This window comes from Tyto alba, unplaced genomic scaffold, assembly GCF_018691265.1.
Source record: "Tyto alba isolate M040663 unplaced genomic scaffold, T.alba_DEE_v4.0 Super-Scaffold_14, whole genome shotgun sequence".
In the NCBI taxonomy this organism is placed as follows: Eukaryota; Metazoa; Chordata; class Aves; order Strigiformes; family Tytonidae; genus Tyto; species Tyto alba.
The window spans coordinates 21,527,049-21,553,088 of NW_024881276.1; the positions used below are offsets into that span (position 1 = coordinate 21,527,049).

The window sequence follows — 26,040 nt, forward strand, 5'->3', positions numbered from 1 at the left end:
GGACCTATATTTAAGAGCCAGGTGGTTATATTAAGTTATCTGTTGGTGTTTGGAACACAAGAGGGGATTTGGACTTTGCTTAGAAGATGCCAAGCCACCACAGGATGATGTCCTACATCATAGGCAAATGTCTGAGGACAAAATGGTCACTTAGCCATCTTAAAGGTGGATTATCAACGTTATCTGTAATCTTCTGGGCATTTAAGGCCACAAACCAGATCACTGGTTCTGTCTTTAGAGGGCAACAGGGTTTTTGTATTTTTTTGTCAGAGGGCTGTCTTGTGATCTTATCTACTTGAATTTTCTTTGTTAAATAGCTGACTGCATTGTTTTGAAGGGGCGGGTTGCTTCATAGTAGAACAGGGACAGGTTAAAGGTGTAACAAGGTTATTTATCAGTTGTAGTTACAGCAATAAGCATTTGCATACCAGTGACTGATTTTCTTTACATCTCTTCTTACAAAAGGGATGCACTAGTAAGACATATAGGGCTTCACAGGTGGGCTGTAAAATATCAATAGACACATTGTGGTGGCATTTGCTCTTTCATTTCCTTCCATCTCTTCAATTGCTGTTTTACTTTATTGCTCTTCATTTTTTGTCTTGTCAGTCTCTGTTTCCTCTGTTCCTTGTCAACAAAGTTATTTTCACATGGAATTGGCTGCCAGCGTGGTGATGCTCAGGCGGTAGTGCCCCCACCTGCCAGTGGCCCATAATCTTGGTGAGGTTGGCTATACGGGAGCTGCAGAAACTTCAGTCCGCAAATGGACAGGGGATGGTAAAACAGAAGACAGAATTTATTTTGCTGTCATCATGACGGTGGATCCTTTTCCGGTGATACCTTCAGGACACTTGGATGCCAGTGGAAGGAAGCAGAGGAAAAGAGGGAAAGGCCTTCAGGAGAACATTTGGGTTACTAATCATGTGTCAGGAAACAAATTTAGGATGACAATGCTGCATGGAGAGTGGTGGTGGTGGTCAGCCTGTGGTGACCTGCTGGAGCAGTGGTGTGGGCTTTCCCTTGCAAGGAGGAGGAGGAGGAGTATGAAAAGGACATCTTTCTTGAGTTACCTAAGCTGAAAAGCTGCTGCATAGGTGTAGCTTTCAGAAAATTCAGCTCACGCAAGAGAGAGGAGCTGTGGGGAAGACTTGAATTACTCCACTTATCTGAAGAAATAAAACAAAACATGACTGTAGCTACAAAAATCCATCCATGAAGACCACATTGCATCAGCATGTTTCTGGTGTGAATGCCAGTCTGGCCATGAACATGTCTGAAAAGATGTAATTTGATCCAACGGGAGCTTACTACACAGTGTCTGAAAAGATGTAATTTGATCCAACAGGAGCTGAATTTCACTCATCTTTATTTTGTCAAATCCATGCTGCATCAAGCATTCCTGCTAAATGGAAGATGTGTTGGTGACTCACAGCCATGGGACCTATGGTGTGAGACCTGTATGTTTACTGGGAAATCAGAGCTTGGAGCTGATAGACATGGCCCAAATCTGATCTTGGAGTGATACCAGTGTGTTGTGAGGTATGGAATACTGTCATTTCCATCTTTCTCCATGTGCTTTGCCACAAGGTAAAGGGTTTATAGATGGCATTTGATATAAAGCAGCATCTGTAAAAGGGTGAAGGATAATGATTAATTAGCAGCACAGCTGATTGCCCATGTATGTGTCACTTCAGCATATACCGACCTGCCTTCTTCATTTAAAGCTATATGTCCTTTGCTTTCCTCCTGCCGTGAGCTATGTTTAACAGAATAACCCAAAGCCTTCTCAAGGGCACACCCTTAGTCATCAGGTTCCTCTTGGCCGTCCCTGGAGCTATTTTATACCTTCTTGACAGTGTCCCTCATGCTAGCTTCTCTGACATGAGCTTCTCCTCCAAAAAAAAATTAACACAGTTGCCTTGGGTAATGTTCATATTGCTAATGTGCTTTTCTGTGATAAGAGGAATGACTGTCACTTGAGATAGCTGGAAAAGGAAATGAGGGATTTATTCAGCAGAGTACAACTCATATTGCTTTCTCTTCCAGGGAGCCAGCAGGAACCAGTAGCTAATGTGAGGTGGAGGATTGCATGGTATCAGAGACATGATTGTCATCCACACAACATGCATGCTGTGTCTTCATCATTCATTGCTTGCCTCCATCTCCCTCTTTCCCCCAAAAGTCAGAGAGTAGAGGCTGTTGTCTCTTGTTCCCTGGCTGATGGAAGGATAGCCTTAACACTCCTCTTCCTATGCATGGTGTCCTTGCTGTTAAAACCCCATGTAGGGGCCTTTCTTCTGCCCTTCCTACTCAGCCTAACAGGGGACCAAGGCTCCTTTCCATCATCTCTGCCTGGGCTGGGTGCCCTGTCCCCACCATGCCGAGGCCTTGTGAGCTGGGGGGTGGTTCACATTTGTGGTTCACATTTGTGTTGTGCTGCCTCTGCCTGAGGGAAACTAGTATGTGTGGGTAGCTGGGGCCTCTGGGGTGGGGAGGCAGAGTTTACATCTTGGCTTTCAGCAGAAATGCTCAGGAATTCCTCCAGGGCTTTGGCTGTTGGCTCATCTGTCACTGCCCTGATTCCGTTTTGGTTTGGTTTGTTTGGGGAGGAGAAGGGTAGAGGGTGGGAGGAGTAATCCTCTGTGACTGGTGGGCTACCTACCATTCCTCTAGCTTTAATCTTTGACATGCTATTTTTCCTTGGCTTCTTTGGCCTCATCTGCCCGTGCAGTTGGTGGTGTGGGAGCTGTGCAAGCAACGATTAGCCAAATGGTGGTGTCACTGAAGCCGTGCCATGTTACACAGTGCCCTCTGGGACCCAAGCAAGGCTGCGACCTCAGTTTCTTGCCTTCAGTCACCCAGTGTAGCTCCATACCAGTGGGGTCTATCCTGTGCTAGCTCAACCCACCAAAGCCTGATTTAAGTCCCCATTTTCCAGGTTGCGAGGCCTTGGTTAGACCTGTTTGACCTGAGGACCATGCATGACCTGAAGAAGGCAACTCCTTCCAGCAGAATCAGCCCAAACTGCAGCTCCACAGGGTCCAGCTTGGTGTCCCTGGTTGTTTTGGCCCTCACCTGAGTCTCATCTCTCTGCTGCCCTGGGCAGCTCTGTGATTTGTCTTGCTGTTTTCCTGGTGCCCATTGGTGTTGGAGATGACAAGATATGCCAGAGCAGTAGGTGCACTCCTGTGCAGGTGTTGCCTGGCACAGTTGCAACCTCTCTTGCCGCCCCATTTCTGCCTGCCTCCTTGTTGTCAAATGAGACACAGACTGTCAAGAAGGCAGGCTTGTGCATTAGAAAATGTGCTGGTTTTGCCTTACTTGCTTCTTCCCAAGAGCTAGAGGGGAGTGGAGACGGAAGAGGCAGAGGGTGAAGAAAGCAGACTGATGGGCTACCCTCAGCACTGTCAGCAGGATGGACAATTTTTGATGGGGAACATTTTCTCCTGCTTCCCCCGTGCTGCCTGGAGGTGCTTTTGGAAAAAAAACACAATCCCCTTGGGAGCTGACGTGGGAACAGAGGATGGAAAACACCTTGTTTTTCAGACTAGGGTCCAGAACTGAGGCAGGAGCTTAAGCCACTTGAATGTATTTCATCTAGGGTTTCATCGGAGAAAGCCATTTGAGCAAAATGTATGAGGTTTAGTTTTGAGTTTATATGGGGTGATGGGATTCTCTTCTTGTTTAGTTTTGATTAAAGTCTTTTTAGAAGCAGGTCAGTTACATTAGGGTATTCCTGAGTTGTCATTGCCCTGCTACATGATGCTAATCAGTTGTTAGAAATGTTGTATTTTTGTTGTCTTTCACCTCTAAATCAAAGGAAATAAATTCCATTGGAACTTCTGCTCAAACATTTACTGCGGTCTCTCACTACCTCTTAAACACTTAATTTGGTTCAGAACTGAGTATTAATAATTGCATTGTATTCATTTACTTTTAACTTGACTCTAAGCCTGAAAGCAACCAAGCAGAAAAAGTATTTAATAACCGAGAAACTTAGAGGAACAGTACACATAGCCCAATGCTGTTAACATCCTTCAGCAAAAAAGATTAAGTGCTGCTGTCGTCATTTAAGCTTCAGGGGGTGGGGAGGGAACGGGGGAAGGGAGAGGGGAGATGTCTGATCCACTTAATGCAAAGTATAAATTGATGTCATTTTAATTTTCTTCTTACAAGATTTACCACTTTACATGTAAATACCAGGCAGCGATGTGGCTATGTTGGATTTCCTATTCATATGGAGAATGTGTTCATCTACTGGAACTTAACTGATCACACTGAGTTAAGGGGAGGATAATAAAAAGCTATGGAGTGAATAATGGAAGGATTTAAAAATGAGGCATGGGGGGCAGGAGATAGAATACAGCGTAATTTTGGAGGTAAAAGTACAGTTGAGATTAACAGTATATTTCTGGACATCTGGCTGATCTAAAGTCTGTCTGATGATTATCCTGTAATTGTTAAACCTGGCGCCTTTATGTATGGGATTAGGTCTGTTTAAATATGCATGCAAAAAGCAGAATGGTTATTGATTCTGTGCAGCACAGTTTGTGTGGATCTTAGTCTGGAGTCGAATGGATTTCATTTATACTTTAGTTCATGTGTATTTGGTTCTTGTTTTGACTTTTCTCAAAAGTAATGTCAAAACAAGAGCATCTGTGCGAAGCTTAGTGATAGGGAAGAGTTTAAGATAAAAAAGCATTTTTAGAGGAACTGAGTTAGAAAGGAAAAATGGGCATCTTATTAGTTACTAAAGTGCATCTTCTAAACAATTGTATGAAAATTAGCATCTCATAATGCTGCATCTGGATTTAATCCCTCTCACTGTTACAGATTTTTAATTAAAGACTCTTTTGTCTTTATGCCAATTAGTTTGAAACCCTAACCTTTGTGCTTAACAAAAATGGTTGCAGGAACTCTGATGAGATCCTCAGCACTGTTTGTAAAGAAAGAGAACTACTAGGAAAAGCACATTAATATCAGCTCCCATAGAAACACTCAAGTATTTCATTAGCAGTTATAAGCTGGAGAGACAATAGGGAAGGCTTTATTAGGCGAGAGGTGGTAAATGGAAAATTGGCAGCAGAAAATCAAAGTTTTATTATGAATAGCCCCTCACAACTGCAACATCATCTTATTGTTCACGTGTTTGCATTTCCATCGTGCCCTCATCACAAGTGACTAAGGCCCCGTACTAAATAAATAAATAACCCAACCTTCACAAGCAAGAAAAAACAGTATGATGGCTCACTGCCAGCAAAAACTGCTCTGCAGCCATCTGCTCAGCATCAGCCCAGCACCAGCCAGCATGCTGTGAGCGGCAAGTACAGATCATTCCTCAAGGCCTAGTGGTCAAAATGTCACTGATTTTATGCTCTTTGCAGAGTATGTTTCATGTGACCTTTTCTTTACAGAAACTGTCTGTGCTAGTGTTTCTAGTTACACATCTATATTAAAAATCCACTGTAAATATGTTGTGTCTATATTAAAAGGCTAAAGGATGGAGTTGAAATACTGAATATTTTGGTATGTTATTCTAAAATGGATTAAATGAAAGAAATGGACACATGTCAAGGGATGTGAGAGAACGAACAGATTAGTGCTGGCATGAGAGTGGTCAGAAAAAGTGATGTTTGTGTAGAGTCAGGTTTCCAAAGTTGTTGAGGTACCTAAAGGTGCACATGGATTCTGGGGGTTTCAGATGGTCTGCTTGCTGGACCTCTGTGTGATGAAAGACAGTGTTTGGAAATTGCGTGCCTATGTTTGACTGCATTATTCCTTCTGAAGATCTTGGTGCTTTTGAAAAATTCCCTACTCACATGCTGGGCTTCTTACAACCTCTGGTAGTCTGGTTTATAGTAGTTATGAAAGCTTCTGTCTCTGTATTTTATCCTCTGCCCTGTGATGCCCATTCTTGGGGCACGGTCTTCATGATTTAGCAGCCAAGTGTCAATGCTGGGTTTTTTGGACTGAGGGATCAATGAAAGAAATAGAGGACATGGGAGCTCAAAGCTCTGGCTTAGTGTTTAAATAGCTAAAATCTGTTAAAATAGGTGACCTGTAGTCTATCAAGTGCCTCTATAGATGGAGAGTTCTAAGGCTTTATTTCAGAGTTTCTGCAGAGTCAGGCAGGCATTATTTTGTGGGTGTGGGAGCTCTTTATACTTGGGGGAGCTGAACACTCACATGTTAAAAAAGAAAAGTGAGATCTGAAAACTCTGTTCAAGTCATGCTGGATGGATTTAGAGAGAACCATATGCTCAGTGCTTCAGAGTAGGGGGTTGAAAGTTTAGCAGGCATTCTCAAGTTGGAATATAAAGCCTGTAAACCAGAATGAGATCTTCCTCACAAAAATACCTACGCTTTTTTTTTTTTTTTTTTCCCCAGCCAGCTCTAACTTAAACTGGCTGTTTAGCCAGTTTTATGCAAGATCCACATAGTCGCATGGGTCATCCATGCTGGTGAAAAAGAGTTAAGAGCATGACTGGAAACTACCCTTAGACCTTGCACTTGCACTGTCGTGAATGTGACTCGTGCTGCTGCTGGAGAAAGACGAGGAACTCACTAGGCAGCGTGGGAAACTGTGGTTTCTGCAGCAGTCACAGTGTTGGTGGAGGCTCCCTGCAGGCACCTGTGACCCTGACATGGAGTCACACACTGGTGTTTGAGCAGCTTCAGTCTTCTGATGAAGATTTTAAAGAAAAAAGAAAAGAGCTTGCTTTCTCACGCCACTTTTGATCCCTTTCTAGGTTTTGCTGCCAGGAAATGCATGTGTTAGACTTGGCGTCCAAACAGTGTTGTGGGCATTCACTGCTGTGCATCCTGAACGCAGGATTGCCAGGGCTTCTGGGCAGTACAGACCACCTCAAGCTTTAGTCTACTTCAGGACTCAGGTTCTTCTCTGTGCTGGGTGCAGGTCAGGCAGAGCAGAAGTCACTTGTGGAGAGCCAGGATTTGGGAGCATCCAGCCAGGTTAAAAGATTGATTATTGATATGTTTTAACACTGAAAAGACCTAACATGAATATGGATTTTGTGGTATGTAGATATTTCTAGAACTACAGAAATGTGGGATGGAAAGCACCTCCTGGAGGAAAGAACCTGAGTCCCTGCTACCACTGGTAGCTACATCATCTGATGCTTTCATGTATTGACCAAACTCTGTCTCAGAGCTAACTGTCTGTTGCCTCCAAAAGTCCTAGTGAAAGGCTATTCAGAAACTCATTTGTATGAGGGGTTAAGCACCTAATTTTATCCCGAGTCAGTGCAGTAGTGGTTTTGTACCCATGTAGTTCCCTGCGATTAAACAAACAAGGGAAGCCAGTTGAGCTCCAAAACAGTTGGACTTATTCTCAGTTATCACTGCGTTCATCAGAGCAAGCCACATTCTCCTGTTCTTTCCTCATACAGTAGGCTGATCAGAGGTGGAAGAGCTGAACATTTCTTCTCTAGATCTTCCATGCTCTCATTATGTCATATTTGAACATGGACAGCAAGAATCACACTCTACTCCAGAGGAGATTTCATCAGTGCTTTGTTCTGTAGCACCCGTATTTCCATGTGCCTACTGAAAATACATCATTTGCACAAGCATTTTTCACACCTGCACTGCATTGGTAGCTATGGCATATGAATATGGCAGAGATCTGTATTCATATGCTGAGGAGATTACACAGGTAACCGTGTTCCTTCTGTTTTGGTGTGAAACACCTCCATTTCCTCCTGTGTCCTCTGTGTGACACTATTCCTCTTCGTGACAATGTTGGCCAGTTTCATCACCAATAAACTTTCCTTAGAATATTCCTAATTTTTTATGACACTCATAAAAATCAGTCCGCTCCAATGCCTGCAGAACTTCTCTAATAACTCCTATCACAAAGGCTATTGCAGCTTCCCCCCACGTTGCCAGCTCCTTTATCATCACACTGTTTCTGTACAGCTTTTTTTGTGTTTTCCACATGGTGCTCTCTCAGCGGGTTTACTGAAGGGAACTCAGATGGTTCCAGCAGTATTTCTGTTGTGTAAAAAGTGAGTCAGCTTTTCAGAGTTATTTGGGTTAATTTGCAATAACTGAGCTACAGTAAGCCATGCTGCATGGCTTTATTCCACTTTCAACTTACCTCTGCGCCTTCATTTTATAAAGCAAGTCAGGCAAGCTAGAAAAGAATACTTTTATGTTAAAAAAGGACATCTGTTTAAATTAATAAAACAATTTCTTGGCTTCATTTAGCAGCAGTAATTCAGGCAATCCTACTGAAGATGTACACTGGTGATCTTGATTTGAAAATTAATGCTGGTCTTAAGTTTTGAAAGGAACATTTTCATAATATTTTTGCATTTTAATGGGACATTATGAGTTTAAGAAATAACAGTAAAGATAATACCTTGCTGACAGCTTGCTGCCAGGTGCCGGCCATTCCAAAAGGAGGAGGCAACAGCTCATACACCGTCATATGCCTGATTGTAGATACTGCAAGAATTTTTTTTTTCCATTTCTGTTGGCACTATATCAGGTTGGACAATGAAAATGTTATCAACATTTTCTAGTAGGTTTTACTTTCTTCTTCTATTTGCTTTCTTGAACAGTACTATTCCTGTAATGATGCAACAGGGGCGTATTTATTTGTGTTGACATTAAAATATCCATTTGAATGAGAAAATGTTTTCTTCAACATATGCATAAATGTGTTTCAGAAGTCTTTACAGATCTGAATTTATCAGCAAAATTGATCAAAGTAAGTTCAGCTTACTTTGTCAGGTAAACAAAGGGGAATTTGTGTTTGAGCAGTCCTTTAGGGAGAGGGCAAAGCATGTAGAAAGGAAATTTTTTCATTATAGTTTAAGTGTTGCTTTGCTTTGAAGGATAGTACTAAGTATTCTTTATATCATCTAAGAAATTAAGTAAGAGTATAGTGGAAAAGAGCAGTTCTGTTCTACCTTTCTGGACCCAGCAGATCATGAATGCTTCTCCATGGAGGGAGGAGATCTAGAGCCACCAAAACATTTGTCAGCTTCCCCATGTTTTTTGTTGGCTTCCATTTGTGTTGGGCTGGCATTTAGAAGAGATGAAACCTACCTCTGGGTGGTAGAGCCCAGTTGCCTGGCAGGCATGCCTAGAAGAGGATGCCCAGGCACCTGTGAAGAGTATAAAACACAGAGATGGAGCAAAATAGCAGCCAAAGATGAAAAAGGATGAGATAAATTGGCAGAGACTCCTTGAAACAGTTTTGTTTTTTTTTTCATTGGTGCATGAAGATATATACCAAAACTGCTCCTAACAGATAACAAACTTCAGCTCATTTGCCTCAGGAGAACACATTTGCTTTTGAAGATTTGCTTTGTTTGCACTTATTTATGCTTTTTTTCTCTATTTATGGTTTCATGTATTCCGTTATTTATCTTCTTTCAATTCTTGCTCTCTTGGTAACAGAGTGTTCTGCTGTGCTGTCAACAGTAGCACAAAATAGCTAAGGTGAAACTTCTCCCAGGCATTAAGTACTTTAGAGCCAGGCTTTGAATCGTGCTGGTAATAATGTTTATGTACAATGGGGGCAATGTACTTGTGTTGTGGGAACGTTCTCACCTTCTGATTTCCCAATCTACATGTGCCATTTGAGTGAAAGGAAAACTAACTTTTGAGAACTTAACATTCTTTCATTATATATCTGGTGTACCCAGAGAGCAGGTAGCAAGAGCAGACCAAATACCACTATTCCAAACTTACCAGATGTCCTACAGGTTTGGTTTCAGCCTTGTCTAGGATGTGATGATGAGTTTTTCCCACTGTGGGCCAAGGGGATGTCCATGCTAGCTGCGTCAAACTCCCCAGTGCTACCCTGTGTGCAGTAATGCAACAACTATTGCATGGTGCCTGCTTGTTCTGGCTCCCGTGGGTTAGTCCTCTCTGGTTTCGCAGAGCTGTGACCTTTGCACTCAGAGAAATTCTCTGACTGAAAGGGAGGCATCTTCTGGGGCATGCACTTGCCTAAACTTTGTTTTGTAGGCAGCTTCATCTCACAGTGGCATCATTTATCCAATGTGAAGTATTCTTGTGATGTGTTCTTATCTGGACACTCATTTATCTATTTGTGCCTTAGCATCCAGCCACTGTTTTTTGCCTTTATGAGTGGCACGCATCTTAATGTTTAAGTAAGTGTGGATTGTTTTACTTCTAACCAAAGTGTGCTCCTCTCCCCAGGCCAGAAAGAGCATCCAGAGCTCCCAGTCATCCATCTTCTGTTGCTGGGTGCTAAACAATACCACACTGCTCTTGGAAGAGATGCATCAAGTCCCTTTCCAATGTCTTAGGCATTGGAAATGTCTTAGGCAATTTCCAATGTCTTAGGCAAATGGTTGGCTTTTTATTCTCCTGTAATTTCTCTAGTAAGATACATACTGGGAACCTGGAACATATTGTCTCAGACCCTGATGGCCTGAGAGACAAGTCTTGTTGCCTGGTCTGTTGGGATGGTATAATGGTAGAAAGGGTTAGTTGGAAATGGGTTTGCATTTTGCAAAGAACTCCGTAAGTCAGATTGTTCTTTCTTGCTATAATACAAAATGTAATTTTTTAAAAAATTATTATTAGTTGGCAAGGCATTTATTTGGTATTTCATTCATATCATGCACAATGTTTGAGTAACCTACAGGTCAGTGAGTTTCAGCTCTTCAGTGCTTAATTCACAGTGTATCTGAAATATCCTTTTGAAAGTTGGGCCCTTTTGGCACAAACAAAAAAAGTTTCATTCTTGTTAATTCTAAATTTTCACGTTTCTTGATGTGGCATGTTTTGGGATGCTTTCTACTGATAATGAAGGCATCTCTGCAGCTGCAGTGCAGCAAAATGCACTGCAAAATGCATCAAGTATCAAGTCTGCAGTGCAGAAACTTGTAACTGAAGTACCAAGGTCACTATAAGTGAAGTATGAATGGAAATGTCTTTGTCTGAAACTTCCATAAGAAACAGCAGAACAAGGGTTAAAGAAACAGCATGTTTTGCTACGGAGCACCCTTTGTATGAGTTCAATCAAGGAAACAAATGGCAAGAAGAGGAAGAAAAAAACTGACCTAAAGACAGGATAAGACAAGACTGGAGCCATAAGATGCCCAGATAAAGAAAACAAAAGAACTGTGAAATTCGGGAACTTTTGCCAAAGACTTCTGAGAGGACTAAAACAAGATAATGAGGCAGAAGTTTCTGAATAATATTCACTCCTAAATGGTGTGGAAAATGAGCCCCCAAATCAGTTTTTTATGTTTCATTGAGAAGAACCCAGGAGATGTTGTGAGGACTAGGACACACACCTCTGTGTATACGCAGGTGATCCTGGCCAGACTCATTGGTTGGACACATGCATCATGGTGCTTATGAGTATGTTGTGGTTTGGGCCTGATTGGCAGCCAACCACAATGCAGCAGCTCTCTCTCCCTTCCCCTCCGGCAATGAGAAGGGACAGAGAGCCAGGCTTGGGGTTCAAGATAGGACTGGGATGGGGGAAAATCCCCCTTTTATGATCACGAGCAAAAGGCAGACTCGTTGGGGGAATTAAAAAAAGAACATACATTTATTACAGACACTAACAACACATAATAGAGTAGGACAGTGAGAAGCATTGCCACATCTTGAGAACACCTTCCCCCCACCCCTCCCTTCTTCCCAGGCTCAGCTCTGCTCCTGATATCTCTACCTCCTCCCCCAGTGGCGCAGGGGCAGGGAATGGGGGGTGCAGTCAGTGCTGCCACTTTCTTCATCTTCGGTGAGGGGAGTGGCTGGAACTTGTTCCTCCTGCTCCATCGTGGTCCCCCTCTCACAGCAGACAGTCCTCCACAAACTTTCTCTGACTTGAATTCCTCTCACGGGCCGCAGCGTTCCCCACACTGCTCCGTCATGGGTCACTAACTTCCTCCGACTGGATTCCCTCCCACGGCTGCAGCCCTTCCCGAGCTGCTCCGGCGTGGGACTCCCCCGCATGCTGCAATCCTCCCAACGCTGAATTACAGCAGCGGGGCTACCTTTTCCCATGAGACCCCGGCCTTCTTCGGGCACAGAACCTTGATCATCTGAGCAGGAGCAACAGGCCGTAAATCAATGTCTGCTCCACCGTAGACCTTCATGGGTGGCAGGGGGGGCCGCCCTGCCGTCTCACCACAGGATACAGGGGGGTCTCTGCTCCGGCACACCTCCCCCCTCCTTTCTTCCTCCGTTCCTCCACTGACGTTGGTGTTCACACAGCTGCAGCAACTCCTCCTCACAAGTCCCACTGCCCATCACCACGTCCCTTCTTAAATACGTTATCGCAGAGGCGCAGCCGATTGGCTCAATTTCCCAAACAGAAGTGGAGCTGATGTGGAGCTGGGGGAGCTTCGAGAAGCTTCTCACAGGGGCCGCCTCGATAGCCCCCTCCCCTGCCACCAAAAAACTCCACCACTCACTCAACCCAGAACAGAGTATTTGAATGTGAGCATGTCAGTAAGTAAAATCAGCTTTGGAGTTCCATAAAATAAAATCACCTTCTGCTTCCATGAAGTCTTACACTGCATTTTGTTACCCTCATCTCCCACACCTGTAGGCAGAGTCTTGAAGTCCAAGAGAGACTGACAGGCTGAGGAAGCCAGCGATGATGTAGACTCTCTCAGAGAAGTTCCTGTTTTCTTGTTGGGCAGTGTCTTCTCCACGGGTTGATCTTGGAGCACTCCCCACTGGTAACACTTAGATTGGAATAAGATGTTTTTGAAGAAGCAGAGTCTACTGGAGCAGTTTATCAGAGCTTCCACAGCTGGAAGCAACCTTTGTTGTGCATTTTCTCCCAGTGAATGCTAGGAAAGTACACGATTCCCTGTCTTTGTCCTCAGCAAGGTTTAGGCAGGAGAATTCCCCAACAGCCTGGCATGCTTGGAAGCCATGAGGTCCACCTGTTAATATAGTCCACATTAAAATGCAGGTCTTTGTATTTTTATATATTAATTAAGTAGGAGGATGTGCTCCTTTCGTATAAGCCTGGAGCTTGGAAGTGAAAGCACTGTAATGTGTGTTAACGATGTGGTTGGCAACATGAAATGCAAAAAGGTATGTCTGGTCTTTCCCCATAGTGTTTTGTGTCAATGTTTTTTGTTTGTTTCTTTGCTTGTTTTCCATTATATGTGTGCAAGCGTAGCAACTTTATTTGCTCTTGCCTTCCCTCCTGATACTGCTACTATTACGTTCCTGGACTGCCAGGCTCCAATACCTTAAGCTTAGTGTAGCCCATTTGGTAAGCCACCATGGTGCTGGTGTGTCATCCTGGATTAACAGTGAGCATCAGCTACAGCCAGATAGGATGGCTAATTTGGAAGCCACATCCCTGTCTGGAGCCAGTCACAGTATGGTCTTAGTGACAGCTGCTGGCAATGTGTTGCAAGAGCTGGTGAAGTAACATTAAAAGGCTTGGTAAATGCATGTGAGAGAGCAATCAGCTAGGAATTTGTATGGCTCATGCTCAACCTTTTAATGCCTTCTATTTTCTCTCATTAGTAGGTAGCTCCCCAAATTGGAACTTTTAAAGATCATAAATGAGGCTTGCACAACACCAACTGGCAACAGTGCAAACATGAATTTTACAACAACCAGTCAAATGAAATAAAACAGAATGATGTGTATAATGATGGTAACGTTAGCTTGCTTTACTGCTAATATGAATGCTAGTAAAATAAATACTGAATATCTGTAAATAAACTATCATTATACTAGCATGAAACCTCCCTTCAAACTGTAATTCTTCTTGAAAAAGAGGCGATGGTTTTCTTTAATCTTTTCAACAGGCACTCTACACTGAATCATTTCCTTTAATTGCTGTTCTAAACATATAACAGGTTTTTTAATGCCTACTTTTATATTTATCTTTTTACTTTCCATTAATTGCAGTACTTCCATTCAAGCTTGAAAATGGAATTGCTTCCTCAACATATTTCTTCTCTGCTGTATGTAAACATGGGCTTTTTTTATTAGCCCTATTTCCAGTGAAGCTGAATGTGCACTAGTGCCGAATGCACAGAGGGGCTTTCACCAGTTGTCCTAGTTACAGGTGCTTTAAAGGAAACTCAGAAGAGCTGCCATGCAGAACAAACTTCATCTCTTTCTCTTACTGTGGGGAATTTATCTCGTGTTTGGGGGACTGACAAGCAGCACCAAGAGCCAGGGGGATGGCCACTCACCTCTGCCTTTCCAGTGGCTGCTCTGAGCGGCTCAGCAAGGCTTTGCAAGTTAGAATCTGAAACTGTGGCGGCCAGAGCTAGGGATCGTGATAAAGTCTTCCTCTCTCCTTTCGTTTATACAATCCACTTACTTCATTTATTTGCTTTGATTGTGGATTTGGTTAGTAAGTATGTTAATGGTATACCAAAACCTGATTAGAGCTGGCGAGATTCACAGAAATAAAGAAATCTTGAAGTATTTAAAAATTAATCATCTTTCATAGCAATAAGGTATGCAAAGTCCTTGGTCCATCTGTCATTTAGGACATCATTGTAGTTGTTTCAAGAAAAAAAAAAAAACTTGAAGGAGAAAGGAGTCAGTGAGCAGCCACTAGAATATATATAGAAATCTAAGAGTTTGATGAAAACAATAATAACAATCCATACCATCTGCACATCTTACATTGCATCTCAAGTAGCAGGAGCATTCCTGCCCAGAACTTTTTAGATACTTCACCAGTTTTGACAAAGGACATTTTACAGGCCAGATGGAGGTACGTCAGCGGGGACAAGTGGTCCGCAGACGGAAGCGGCAGCCGTTGCCTCCGGAGGCTCTTCCAAAGGGACTCACAGCCACGAATCATGAGGGTGTTAGTCCCTGTGCTCCCACAGGAGCAGTGGCAAAGCTTCAGGGTGGGATGAGGGAGTCCTGCATGTACCACACAGCTTCTGGATCCACAGCAGAATGGAAGATGACTTTAAGTGGTGAGAGACCTGTGGTTAAAAAGCTTTCCTGTTTGCCTGACCATCCTGACCGAGCTGCAGGTTAGTTTGTGTCTCAAAAGAACATCAAAGTACCAGCAGTATAGTTACATGTGTGTTATCAGCAACCTGTTAGTGATACTTGGTATGATGATGATCTGGTATTTTCTGCTGTCTTTTTTTCAAAAATACCACATAACTTCACAACTTCAGACATCTGGGTTGAAATTATTAGAGTTTTGTTCCTGCTATGGCTGACTTCATTTGGTTTTGTTTCAGCTGGAATTTAGCAGTTTGAGTGCAAGGCTAGATAAACTTTGGGTTTTTTACATTAAAATATATACTGTCATGCACTCACTCAAAGTGTTAGTATTTTAATTAAGCAACCCTAACATGTAGCAAAAAACAACTTATATGTGAGGCATATGCCTTTATCTTCAAACACACACAAGTGCAGTACCCATAAACAAGCACTCCTGTGTCTCAAACATTTAAGCAACAGTATGTGTGTATGTATAGAAATATAAGACACGATTCGGTTGTTTCTTTTAGTGTAATCCAGGGACTTCTGGTGAATGGTTACAGGTCATAAACTATTTTGAAATAATATTTATAAGCTACAGTGTGTTGGATGCAGGGTGTGATCGTTTTGAATTTTGATTCTTGGAAATACTTTTATTTTAATAAGGTGGTATACTACAAAGCCAGTTCACTGCAGTCTTGTGCTAAATGCTAGAAGCACACTAGGGAATTATAGCTTCTCTTCTACAATCCTTCAAACCTGCCTTGTTGTCACTTGCCCCTTTCTACCAGTCTGGCTTGTGGAGCAGTCATCTTTTTTCTGCTGAGGATAAGGTTATTCTGATTGCATAGCTTCACACGCACAGCTGAGCACCATCTCTTTGGATATCTGACTTGCTTGTGGATAAAGATATTATATCCCTGCTAAACCTGCAAAGAAAGGAGTTGATGGTCACTCTAGCTGGCAGCTTGTCTTGCACAGAAGGCCACTGACATTCACACAGTTGTTTCAGGGGTGCGTGTGTCTGATTTATCTGTAGGCAGTTGCTGATTTTAAGGACTGTGCATTCTAAAAATGCACACTTATGCAATTCAGAAAACTTTTAGAAGTTAGGAACTGGCTGCACATGGTGTCTGTCTACTGTGTGGGCTCTGGACGAACTGACAAATTTGAAATTCATCTGCCTTCTTCCTCCTCCTTTTAGATGTTAGGAAGATAGGACTTGGGAGAACAACCTTGGTTATTAAATCCATCTCCCAGCAATGCAGGAGAGCACGCAGAGCATCTGCACACCATGGTCCATGGGAATGCCTTCCTGTTGGGATTTGGGGCAGATATTTCCTTCCTCTCTAAAAAAACATTTGAGTATCAAAAGCGACTTCTGGCTTTGACTGTGGCTTCTTTAGTAGGAGTGGCACATGAAAAACAGAGCCATACACAAATGAAGAACAGAGCAGTGTGAAAAACTCATGTGTAGACGCAGAACCAGAGTGCTGGACCTTGACTGGGACAACATTGTGTTATTTTAGGGTGGAACAAACCATACTTTTACCCTCAGCCTTGTTTTGTTACCTTTTTCGCTTCCTTGGCTGTGTTGCCACCTGTGTTTGGGAGGATGGGCAGTAGCCAAAGTGTGGGTGAGAGCAAATACAGATGGTTATGGAGAACATCATTGGTTTTGAAGGACTGACTTGGGTACACTGAAATGAGAACATTGCTTTCTCATGATGGCCCATGTGAGCTGTACAGCAACATAGTGGGGATCCACCATATGTGCACTGCTTGCTGAAAGCAGACTTGTATCCACCAGAGTTCACTACAGCACAGTGCCTGGAGGAGCTGGAGAGGAAAACATGGCTCCTGCAAAAGGAGAAAAGGAAAGAACCAGAAGTTCAATCATGAAAGAAATGCATCCTTTCTAAAGAAAAAAAGCAGTCGTGCAGTAAGAATGGCAGCTCTCAGCTCATTCTGAGTATGATTAGGAGAAAGTAAATAACCAGTGATTTTCCATAAAATTATATCAGTAGGTGTTTGGTTGCAATAATAAAATCCTTTTTAAACTTTAAACAAAGCTCTTATCAGATCATTACATGTACTTCTGAGCTGATTTTTGCATGGATTGAACTGAAATGAATGCTGCAGCTGATGATCTTCTTGGCAGAGGCAGCCTGATGGTGCAGGGCTGGAGGTTACTACTCCCCACCAGCTCCCCGCTTCATCTTCACAGGCTTCATCTAGTTAGGGATATTAGCAGGGCCCTCCTGCTCTTCGCTTGTGCCGCTGCCCAGCAGCCCCCCCCATGGATGAAAGAATGAAAACTGCCCTGCTGTCATCTTTCACAGACAGTGGTTGTGTTGTTGGATTCACCTCCTTCCCTCCCACCTTGCTATTCTGAGAGGAGGAGGCTGCCTCTAACATCATTACTCTCATTTTCACCCTAAATGCATTTGTGGCCAGCATATGCCTGCTTTGTTCCCAGCATAGTTGTCCTGTGGCTGAAATAGCGCTCTCCTGTCCTTGGTGTATAATCCCCTTGCAGGCAGGTTCATAGCATGCCTGACAAATTTTATGGCTTTCTACGACAGGGCTACAGTGTTGGTGAATAAGGGGAGAGCAACTGATGTCATCTACCTGGACTTGTGCAAAGCATTTGATGCTGTCCCGTACAATATCCTTGTCTCTAAATTGGGGAGGCATGGATTTGACAGATGGACCATTTGGTGGGTGAGGAATTGGCTGGATGGTCACACTCAGAGTGTTGCAGTCAATGGCTAAATATCCAAGTAGAGACCAGTAATGAGTGGCATTCCTCAGGGGTCAGTATTGGGACTGGTGCTGTTTAACATCTTTGTTGGGGACATGGACAGTGGGACTGAGTGCACCCTCAGCAAGTTTGCCCATGACACTGAGCTATGTGGTGTGGCCAACATGCTGGAGGGAAGGAATGCCATCCAGTGGGACCTGGACAGGCTTGAGAGGTGGGCCAGTGCAAACCTCATGAAGCTGAACAAGGCCAAGTGCAAGGTCCTGCACATGGGTCGAGGCAATCCCAAGCACAAATACAGGCTGGGCAATGAGTGGATTGAGAACAGCCTGAAGAGAAGGACTTGGGGGTGTTGGTTGACAAAGAAGCTCAATATGACCCAGCAACATGCACTTGCAGCCCAGAAAGCCAACCATATCCTGGGCTGCATCAAGAGAAGTGTGGCCAGCAGGTCTAGGGAGGGGATTCTACCCCTCTACTCTGCTCTTGTGAGACCCCACCAGTAGTACTGCATTCAGCTCTGGGGCCCCCAACATCAGAAGGACATGGAACTGTTGGACCGAGTGCAGAGGAGGGCCACGAAGATGATCAGAAGACTGGAGCACCTCTCCTATGAAGTTAGCCTGAGAAAGTTGGGTTTGTTCAGCCTGGAGAAGAGAAAGCTCCAGGGAGACCTTATAGTGGCCTGCCAGTACTTATAGGGGGGCTACAGGAAAGCCAGAGAGGGACTTTTTACAAGGACACGTAGTGATGGGACAAGAGGTAATGGCTTTAAACTGAAAGTGGGTATATTTATATGAGATGTAAGGAAGAAGTTATTCACTGTGAGGATGGTGAGACACTGGCACAGGCTGCCCAGAGAAGCTGTGGCTGCCCCCTCCCTGGAAGTGTTCAAGGTCAGGTTGGACGGGGCTTTGAGAACCTTGATCTAGTGGAAGGTGTCCCTACCCATGGCAGGGGGTTTGGAACTAGGTGATCTTTAAGGTCCCTTCCAACCAAAATCATTCTATGATTCTACGATTCTATATCCCCTTGCCCCTCTTTGTCCCACTTCATGCGAGGCTTTGGAAACTACATGTCGCAACCTTCTGCTAGAGACTCTCCATTGCCTGGTCATCCTGGGAGTCTTTCTTTGTACCTGTTGCAGTATGACTTCACCTTTCTTGAATGGGTATAACTGGACTTCTGCCCATTGAAGACTGCATTACAGCATTGTGGATGGGGCTTACCAGTGCCTTGTGCCATGCACAGCCTCTTCTGGAAATACCTTGACTTTAGAAATGTACCATTGGATTGAACATGCCTTTTTCTCTATGTGTGTGCCATGAGTAGTTCCTCATAAACACTGTGGTCAGGTGGCATGTAGAAATCCTTTCCCTCCACTATTATTTGGAAATTTAGAAGCTTGAAACTTCTGGCACTGGTCTCAGCAGCATGATCTTGAATTTGATACTATTGAATTTCATTGTATATCTATCGTCACCCATTTCAATGCCGTATTCTATTTCTGAAGGTTATTAGGAGTTTAGATGTTTGAATACAAAGTGATTCTGAGAGTGTTTCATACCACTACTATTGAGTGTGGTGACTAATGAGCATGCAAATCACTTTCTAATTCTTTCTAAGTTTTCTTACTGCTAAATATTAACTTTGTAAGACCAGCAGATTATATTTTCTTCCTCTCTAGAGGTGGATGAGCTGCACCACACGGTCACTGTATGCTCACTGCATGTTCTGTTTTTTGTTTTATTCCTGTTGAGAGATTAAGTTTCGATGATTTGCTTGGGTTAAAGATGGTGTACTATGATGCTATAGTTTGTTGCTACATGTCTGAAGAACAAATTCCTGTGCTTGCTGATCCACTGAAACTACCAAATGTCTTTCACCAGAGACTCTCTGAAAGTCTTCCCTACCCTGGTCAGTCCCGAAGTACAAGAGTCTTCACACTGAAGTCCAGATCATTCTTGTGCCAGCATGTGCTTTGAACGCAGTGCTAGTCTGATGACTGGATAACACTAGAGGTTGTTGTTCAGGGCATTTCATTTTCTTTCTTTACTTTCTTCACATAGGGATTATAGAATTTTAGATTATGCATGGATTTATTAGGAGGCAAGCAATGGGCAAGAGCATTTAAGAAACAATAAAAGGATTTACATAGGGGATATTCCTGTTTCAAAACATCTAGTCTTGATTTTCTTGCCTTTTTTATCTTTTGAAGTCTCATATCTCAGTAAAATTGGAGAACTGTTTTAAAGTTTGAGGTCAAAGTCATGTTATGCTGTGTAAACCACATTTCTGTCATCTTTGAAAGGGCTTTGAAAGTGTGAATATGAGGGACAGCTGCTGCATTGAAGTTTCCAAAAACTTTCAGGTCCCACAGGTAAATATTCTCTGACTATATCAGTTTGCTGATGATCATTTAGTTCCTTCTATTCTGCTATATATAGTACTAGAACTTCAAATTGACCACTATTTCTTTGGTTAGGACTGTGCTTTCTCATTGATACTGAACTGAGTATACACGTGTTTGAAGTTATACTTGTTGAAGACTTAGCAATTTTCAATACCATGTCAATCACTCACAAATAGATTTTGACATTTTTAAAAGCACAGAATTTCGGCAAGGAGGGAAGGACATCTATTAAAGAGATGGACATCTAGAAGAATGTAAGCCTGGCCTGCCGTAAATATTTGTTAAACAAGCAAGTAAACAGAAAAAAAGGCCACATGGTGACCACAAATATTGGATGTGAAAGGAGACTCATAACTTTGAGGAGGACTTGCTAGTTTGTTTAGTGAAGAGAATGTGGAGGTCTAAATCATCTGAAAGGGTATGGTTTGGTCTGTATCCACCTTGACAAGCTGTTGACTTCTGGTGCTGCACCACCAGTGCCATCCCATGTGCTCGCAGGCAGGGCAGGGCAAGGCAGGGCAGAGGCCCACCTCTCCAGCCTGTCCAGGTCCCTCTGGATGGCATCCCTTCCCTCCAGTGTGTCGACCACAGCACACAGCTCGGTGTCATGGGCAAACTTGCTGAGGGTGCACTCAGTCCTGCTGTCCATGTCCCCAACAAAGATGTTAAACAGCACCAGTCCCAATACTGACCCCTGAGGAATGCCACTCATTACTGGTCTCCACTTGGACATCGAGCTGTTGACAGCAACTCTTTGGGTGCGACCATCCAGCCAATTGCTTATCCACTGAGTGCTCCATCTGTCAAATCCATGTCGCTCCAATTTAGCGACAAGGATGTTGTACGGGACAGTGTCAAATGCTTTGCACAAGTCCAGGTAGACGACGTCAGTTGCTCTTCCCTTATCCATCAATGCTGTAACTCTGTTGTAGAAGGCCACCAAATTTGTCAGGCACAATTTGCCCTTAGTGAATCCATGTTGGCTGTCACCAATCACCTGATTACTTTCCATGTGCCCTAACATAGTTTCCAGGAGGATCCACTGCATGATCTTGCTGGTCACAGAGGGGAGACTGACTAACCTGTAGTTCCCCAAGTATTCCTTTTTTCCCCTTTTAAAAATAGGGGTTATGTTCCCCTTTTTCCAGTCAGTGGGAACTTCACTGGACTGCCACAACTTCTCAAATATGATGGGTAGTGGCTTAGGCACTTCATCTGCCAGCTCCCTCAGGACCTACAGATGCATCTCATTAGGTCCCATGGACTTGTGCACCTTCATGTTCCTTAGATGGTCTTGAACCTGATCTTCTCCTACAGTGGGCAGTTCCTCCTTCTCCCTGTCCCCGCCTTTGCCTTCTGCCACTTGGACAGTGTGGCTGGAGCACTTGCTGGTGAAGACTCAGGCAAAAAAGTCATTGAGTTCTTCAGCCTTCTCCATATCCCCTGGTAACCAGGTCTCCCATTTCCTTCTGGAGAGGGCCCACATTGTCCCCAGTCTTCCTTTTATCACTGGTGTACCTATAGAAGCTTTTCTTGTTGCTCTTGTCTTCCCTGGCCAGATTTAGTTCTATCAGGGCTTTGGCCTTCCTAACCCGATCCCTGGCTGGTTGGACACTTTCTCTGTATCCCTCCCAGGCTACTTGTCCTTGTTTTCAGTGCAGTCACTGCATTGCCCAAGAGGAGTAGAGAGGTGGACACTGTCATCTTTGAGAGCAGCAGATGTAAACAAAAGTATTCTCTGGTGAAACAGACACTAACTTGGGGTCACAAGATAGGATGCATGCTCTCCTTTCTGTGTTCATCCATACCTAGGATGCCAGGTCTGGATTCCTCTGTGCACACTCTGCCCGCTGTCAAATCTAGGTGGTCACTTCATTGCCTCTCGTTGACTCCTCCCATCCCAAAGGCTGCCTGAACCATTAATAATGGTTTTAATTAGGTTTAATCTGAGTGCCAAAAGGCTTGTTCTTCCATTTTTTCATGTCCAGGAACACCGTCTCTGCTTTCCTGTCTGTTAGCATTTCGCTGTGTTGAAATTCAGTTGCAGTATGGTGAACACTCCTTGAACGCTGTAGGTTTGGGTGACATTCATGGATAAACCATATCCAGACTTTGGTAGCAAGAGTGTATCTCTAGCCAAATACCAGACAAACTGGGCCCTCTTCAGAGCAAATACACAATAGGGGAAGAGGGATATTCAGAAGAAAGATCAAGGAAAGAGCAGCTTAGCTGCAGATGAGGTTTCAGCAGTGCAGGTGCAGCATTTGCAGAGGATCCTGGAGGTGCATTGACCAGGTGCATGCTGCAAAGATGCTGCCTCACTGCTGCATCAGGTCTCTCTGCTTAGCCCCGGCTGTCATCATGTACCTCTTGGAAGGGGATGGAGACAGCGAATATGAAACACCCATTGGTGCAATGTCAAGCTGGAGAAGCGTTCTCAGTCCTGGCTTTGTGCCTTAGCCTTTGCCCAGCTGCTGGCCCTTGAAAACAGCTCTGTGAGCCCGATTCGTGACCAGGGAGGCTACGGCTGTCTGTCGTCTCTAACCACAGCTCAACAGAGGAGGTGCGGATGAGGGGAGGTGAGGCCCGGTCCCGCTTCCATCACGGCTTAGACAAACGCACGACCTGTGGCTAGCCGCCCGCCTGAGGTGCGTGGCCCTGCCTGACGCAGGCTGCAGCTCTCCAGAGGCTCTGGCTGCCGAGCAGGTTGAAGCTGAACCCATCCAGCCGCTCTCCAGAAACAGTCTGTGCCCCCACAAGCTCGGTCTGAAGCAGCCTGGCCCCTCACCAGCCTGTTTTTTGTTCTGGTGGCCACAGACCACCGGGCAACTCCTTCACAAGCGACCACAGTTGCGCACGTAGGGGCCGTGGCACACACAATGAATCAGTATTCGGGAAGCGCAAATGGCTGCAGGGCTCTAAGCCATCCTCCACAAGCCAACACCTTTCTCTAATTACGCACGTTAGCTTGCAGAGTGGGACGCCGCTTTTAATGTCTCCAAACTGTAAGTTCTTTTTTCCTTAGACGTTCAGTCATGCATATTTAAAGCTGCGTTTCAAGAAATTAGGTCTGAAAATTCCCAGCAGAAATGTATTTTTGCATTTTATTTTTATCCAGAGATGACCACATTTTTGTCTGCAGCCAACTTAAAAGATACATCAATTAATAGACCCACTGATGACTAAATTGTAAAACAGAATATTTTCTCTCATTTAATGAAGTATCTTACATAAAAATAAGCATAAGCTTCATGATGAAGAACTTAATTTTACTAAGATTTCCAAGGATTTTTCTGTAAATGCAAAGTGTAATAAAGCTGAGTTTTCACCGTAAGAATATGACAGTTTATTATAATCATTCATTGCGTGCATGGTTTTAGGATGGAGATCACCTGCCAAATCTTGTTATTCTTCCTGAATCTTCCTACAAGTGGCAAGTAATTAATTATTTCCTTATAGGAAAATTCCATAAGAATAGGTATTTGCTGCCTACTCAAAATTATGAGTTTTGAGCCACACTGCAAGGGTTTTTCCAAGCTCTTGTGTTGTGTCCCCCCACACACTGCACTCTTTGTTAGTGCTTTTAGGACTTCCGGGGCCATACCCAGTTTTTCATCCGGATGTTTTCTGCCTTGCTGTTCATTAAGCAACAAGGTGGCAAGGGGAAGGTTACAATCACCTCTCTGTGATTTTTAATGTATTTTCCCTACAAAATAAGTGACACAGCCTTGGTTGTGATTTCTGCCCCAGCCTGCATGGAAAACGTTATTAAACCTTGGTGTGTCGTTAGTGCCTGGATGGGTGGGGGTGCTGGAAAGAGCTCAGTTGTACATACAATTTGCATTTCCTATCAGAGGTCATTTGACTCTACTTCCTTGTACTTGCACTGTTAAAGTTAGGGATAAGTACACACGCTGTTGTCTTCGGTGTTGGTGGAGTAGCCAAATCAACTCCATGATAACAGTATTCACTTCAGGATCTATCTGAGAGTCAGTATTTTACTTCCTTTTTGTATTTTTTTGTACCAGCACTATAATTTGACCTCTGAGGACATTAATCTGGGGGCATCTTACTCAGGACAACTATTTATGTACTTGTAATAGTGTCCCATCAAGGAAAACCGGTGAACCTTAAAAATATTTTTGAAAAGGAAATAGGACAGTAGTCCACTTACAGAAAGTAGCTGTGCAAGAGCAGGTTGTTAAGCTTGACATCACTGTGTTTAATCAAAATCTACTCCACTGTATTTCTAGGCAAATCTGGTGGCTGCCCCAAGTGCACTAGATACTCAGCTCTGACCTGGTGGCAACATGAGTGGAAGCAGCATCCCCGTCGCCGTAGTTTGCACATGCTGGTATCTCTGATCACTGTTTCTGCAGGGAGGGCATGGGCCAGTAGTTTTAATACATAGGAATCGCAGTTTTGGATGCAAACAGCAAGAGCTGTAGTGGATAATCAATTTTGTGACAGCAGTTAGTACTAGATGGATGCTGAGCAGCAGGGATCATAACTCAAATAGATTGCTGGGGTGAAGGGATGAAGCAAGTCCCGTTGCGCTGGGCATCCTGCATGTGCAACAGAAGGAGACAGCCTGAAGCCCAAAGAATTGCAGCCTACCCAGGTGAGACAGGCAATGGACCACAGAGAGGAATGTAATCTCGCAAATTAGTCTCGTGGCATTTTTTCTTTAAGTCCTTTTGCCTGGATTTTCTTAGGAAGGGATTATTTATATTGGAAACTCTGTCAGGAAAGGAGAGGAAGAGGAGGGACAGGCCTGAGTTAGAAGAGCAGGGAGACAAAAAACTGTCATGCCAGGTCCTGGGGGATGTATTAGAAGCAGTGAAATCAGTGACAGGGAGGCACTAGAGCAGCTATGTACCAGAATGGCCATTGAAGGTTTTTTCTCCTAACACAGTGACCTTTACAGACTGTCTCTCAGTTTGAAAATGGTGTGGAAAAGGTTATTAATTGGATTACAACTTTTTCTTGAGTAGGGTCTTCACTGAGTAGTTTTATAATTGTAGCTGATTTTAAAAACAGACAAGGAGGTTTTACCAGAAACATTTGTTTCTGTCTATCATCGGATTTTTTTTTTTTTAAAGCATCTTCATTTTTAGTGGAAATACTAGGCAGCACCATCGGCGACTACACCTTTGGTGATGGTTGTCTGTTTGACTTCCTTCTGTCAGTGAACATAATTTTTCACTTTTTCCAAAGAAAATTTGAGAACATGAAAGCGTTGCCTTCTTCCAAAGATACAGTTCGTGATATCTTCATTTCTTATTAGCTCCAGCAGAGGTCAATCATGTACAAAAGGTAACCCAAGTTGCTTTTGTAAGTGTAGTCAAGATCACCAGATGTGCGAATAGAGAATTCAGCTGTGTTGCTGGTTTGCGTGCATCTCCATGCTGCATCATACCTTTTCTTATGGCTTTGCTCCTGAAGTGAAGAGCTGACATTAATGCTCAAAGGAAGATTTATATTTATTTAGTCACCTGCTGGCCTGATAAGAGCCCAGAGGCTGAGGCAGGAGAAGATTCAAAGCCAGCCACTCCCATTGCTTTGCAGGCTGTAAAGCAAGAACATTGTGAATGTGATCCCTTGACTATTTTGGGAAAGTTTTAAAATTTTCAGAGGTAGGCCAGTTATTTTTAAGCTTCTCTGGACATGCTTTTAATACAGGATTTGCTCTGGATGCTGTCAAGGTCGACCGTTTTCTTTGTGAAAAAGTTTCCCGCCTTTGGGGAATGTCTGGTAGATCTAATTAGCTGTGTGCCTTGGTCTTCTTTCATTTCCTCACAGCCTGCTAAACCTATCGCTAGACCTTTCAGCTTCAGCCAAAATGGATTGCGTTAGTTCTTGTCCTCCTTCCCCTGGCTTCATCCATTTTATGTACAAACTTTCTCTAGCC

The 26,040-nt window shown here is 43.6% G+C and overlaps 1 protein-coding gene across 1 annotated transcript in view; it reads left to right on the forward strand.

The window, feature by feature from the left end:
• Window positions 1-26,040, forward strand: part of TSPAN7 (tetraspanin 7) — a 102,753-nt gene that overhangs the window by 49,677 nt on the left and 27,036 nt on the right. The gene's annotated exons all lie outside the window — the stretch shown is intronic.